The sequence below is a fragment of the Bubalus bubalis genome, chromosome 18 (genome assembly GCF_019923935.1).
Source record: "Bubalus bubalis isolate 160015118507 breed Murrah chromosome 18, NDDB_SH_1, whole genome shotgun sequence".
NCBI lineage: Eukaryota > Metazoa > Chordata > Mammalia > Artiodactyla > Bovidae > Bubalus > Bubalus bubalis.
This window is the reverse complement of record NC_059174.1, coordinates 52,999,234-53,003,244: the sequence shown is the minus strand read 5'-3', so window position 1 is coordinate 53,003,244 and position 4,011 is coordinate 52,999,234.

Below are 4,011 nucleotides of genomic sequence, written 5' to 3'. Positions count from 1 at the left end.
CACAGCAACCAGCAGAAGTCCATGCCGAGCAATGAAGACCCAGCGCAACCAAAAGAAAAAAAAGTGGGGGGGTAGTATTTAGGAGATAGCAGCATCATGACTTGGGGATGGGTTAAACAGGCATCCAGTCATTCAGTAACTATCTATTGAGCATCTGCGTGGTGCTGGGCATCATTTTGGGTGCTGTTTTGGGGAGAGGGTAGGAGATGGTCAAGGATGGTGCTCAGATTTATGGCTTTTGTAACTGGAAGATGATCACATCATTCCCTTAGACAGGGACTCCCGGAAGAGGGTCAGTTCTGGAGGAGGAAGTCGTGACCCATTTTGGAAATCCTGTGTTTGAGGTGCCTCTGGAGCACCCCAGTGGAGATGTCAAGTATGCAGGTGGATAAGCAGGTCCAGGATTCAGCTGAGAGCTCAGACATAAAAATAGGAAAGTCATCTGCCTTTTGGTGTGACTGAAGCTATTGTCTGGATAAGGTTACCCGGCAGAAGAGTATAATGATCAGGAAGGGAAGAATGAGTCTGAAAGTGAGAAAAAAAGACCAGCCAGAGAAGGAGAAGGAAAATCAAGAAAGTCTTAGGACACAAAAGCTAAAGGAAGTGAGCATTCTGAGGAGAAGGAAGTGTTCAGCTCTGTCCAATGCTGTCCAATTGCCCAAGGCTATTCAGTGGCAGGGCTGAAATGCAAAGCTAGGCTCACACCATACGCAATTATAAATTCTAGCCCAGGTAAAAAAGTCACACACACAGTAACGTTTTTTTTTTTTAATAGAAAATGTTTTATAATCTTATTTGTGGAAAGATCTTCTTAAGGTAAGACAGAAAACAAACTATTTTTTAAAAATTTTAATAGACTGGAGGAAAAGATTTGCAGTACATAGGGTTAAACCCTCATATGCAAAAACCCAACAGGAAAATGATTAAAGAAATAAGCAAACAGTTCCCAGAAGATGGACACAAACATGCATTAATATGTAAAAAGATAATCACCTGTCTAAGGTTGAGGAAATGCAAGTAAGACAGTAATGAGGTCCCATTCCTTGGACTGATCACATGGCTGGGGAAACGAAACACTAAAACTTCTTTAGGAATGCCATTAAGCAATATCTAATAAAATCTAAAACGTAGCTTTTTCCTGACCAGGATATTTGTCCATGGTGTCCTCATGGTATGCAAAGTAACAGAGCTCTCCACTATTCACTCTATTAACTATCAATTCTATTAATTGTATTAACTCTATAAAAAGTACATTTGTACCCTTTTCTATATGTACCTGGTTCTTTAATGCTCTATAAAGAACCGAGACACAAAATATACATACTCAACAACTCAGCAATCCCAGTAATGGGGTTGTTTTCTTCACTTTGCAACTTGATAAGAAACAGGCAAACAATCCAATTTTTTTTTAATGGTCAATGGAAAATTAAAGACAACTGACCAAAGACACATCCAAAATGGGCAGCAAACAGAGAAATACAAAGTCCCTCAAGTGGTTATAAAATCACCAATTAATGTTCCAAAGAGATTTCATTTTATACCCATAAATTTAAGAAGTGATAACACCCACTTTTGGGGCGAGTGGGGGCTCCAATACATTGGTAGTAGAAATATGAACTGTTAACAGTTTTCTGGGAAAAACAATCTGGTAATATCTATTAAATACGTATACCCTTCGACCTAGCAAATCTATATGTATGATTTATAAACACTCCACTGTGTAAGGCTGCTATGTCTGACTATGTGCAGCACTGGGGGTGGGGGGTGAAGAGGGACTGACAAATCTTCAAAGAAGAAATTATGTCCGACTTCCCTGGTGGTCCAGTTGTTTAAGAATCTGCCTACAAGTGCAGGGGACACGGGTTGGATCCCTGATCCAGGAAGATTTCACATGCTGAAGGGCAACCGAGCCCGAGCGCCACAACTACTGAACCTGCGCTTTAGAGCCCGTGAGCTGCATACTCCTCAGCCTGCCTGCCTACAGCCCGGGCTCTTCAACGAGAGAAGCCACTGCAGTGAGGAGCCCGTGCACTCGAGAGTGGGCCCTGCTCGCCAGAGAAAGTCTGAGCGCAGCAAGGAAGACCCAGCACAGCCAAAAATCAAATTTTAAAAAGAAATATTATGTAACTTTTATGAAAGACAGATTAGAACTATGTAGATGTTGCCCTGGAGAGATGTCTATGAAATATTAGGTGACAAAAGGCAAATCGATGCTATGGTTTCGATTTTACTTTTAAAAATGTGTCCATATATGTATGTTTGTAGGAAGCAGAATGTGGTTTGGAGCTTAATCTCTGGAGTCTGGAACTTGTGGCAACATCCAGGCATCACCATCTTCTCCCTGAATGTAATAACCCTTTTGTGCCTCAGCTTCCTTGATTATAGAAAAGGCAGGGTTAATAATATCTGCCTCACACACCTTGCCAGGAGCACGCACTGAGATCATTCATGAACATGCTTGAGGATGCCTGGTGAGCCATTTAGCGATATCATAGGGTATAAGCATGATCTACATAAGCTTGGAGGATACAGTGGAAGAAAATATACCACACTCTTCTCATTGGTGACCTCGGGTGGGTGGGGCTGGACAGAGGGGGACACAGCTGATTAAAATTTGTGTCAATTCAACTTGTTACAGCCAGCATACATTATTTTTAATTTTTTCCATGTATTTACTTTTGGTCGCACTGGGTCTTTTTGTGGCGAGCAGGCTTTCTCCAGTTACGACCAGCAAAGGCTACTCTCTAGTTTTGGTGCACAGGCTTCTCATTGCGATGGCTTCTCTTGTTGCAGAGCCCGGGCTCTAGGCACGCGGGCTTCAGTCGTTGCGGCCCATGGGCTCTAGAGTGTGGGCTCAATAGTTGTGGTACGTGGGCTTAGCTGCCCCTCGGCATGTGGAATCTGCCTGCACCAGGCATCAAACCCATGTCTTCTGTATTGGCAGGTGATTTCTCAACCACAGGACCACCAGGGAAGTCCTTTAAAATTTTTTCATTAGAGCATGGTTGATCTACAATGTTAATGTAGCGTCTGCTATACAGCAAAGTGTAGCATATGTTATCTTATAAAAAAAAAGTAAAAAAAAACAAAACTCTACCCAAGTAGAAGGAAAAGCAAACCAGGCAGTCTTCCCTGAACTCAGCAAGTGCCTCTAGGAGGTAATGGGAAAGGAGACCTGCACAAGGCAGAGTCCCCAGGGAAGTCTTCTGCCCCACCTGTGATCCCAAGCGGCTGAGTGGTGCTAGGTAATGGCTGTTCCTCTCTGGACCTCAGGATCCCTCCTGTGGAGCTTACCTCCAAGGGAAGATCTGAGGTCAAATCCTGGTGAAGCTTATGTGGCACTCTGAGTCAGACATCTTCTAAGCGATCATCCCCATTTTGCAGGTGGGGAAAACTGAGTCACAGAAAGGTTAGAGTCACTTGCGCAAGTTCACACACTGGAATGTCACCAAATTCAAACACAGGCAGCCTGGCTCTGAATGGGGGTTCTGGACCACCAGGCTCTCCTATCTCCCATGTGTCAGCAAGGTGATCAGCCCGCTTCTGGCCTCAGTTTACTCAACTGTGAAATGGGCTTTCCATGATACACCTCTTCCGTTTGCAGCAAGGGTTAAATGATATGGGGCTTAGGCCCAGGAGAAGTGCTTTCAAAAATGGGCGCCTGTGTTTCTTCAGTTCCTTGCAGGAAGAAGGCAGAAGAGGCCTCAGGGCCTCCCGGTTTTCTCTCCTCCTGGTTTTAAGCTTCTGGTGAGTTGTCCAATGGCTCACCGAGGGCAGAGACAAAGCAGGGCAGAGATCCAGACACTGGGTCTTCCAGAAACCACCGTTTCGCCCAGGGGCCTGTGTGCCTCTCCCCACCCCCGACTCCCAGCTGGATGAGCAGGCTCCCCTCTCCCTACCCCGCCCAGACCTGACCATACCACATCCTGTTGGGGCCCCGCCAGAGTAGGAAGAGGAGTCCCTCCAGTCGTGAGGCAAGACCTTTCCCACATGGCTCCCTCCACCCCACTG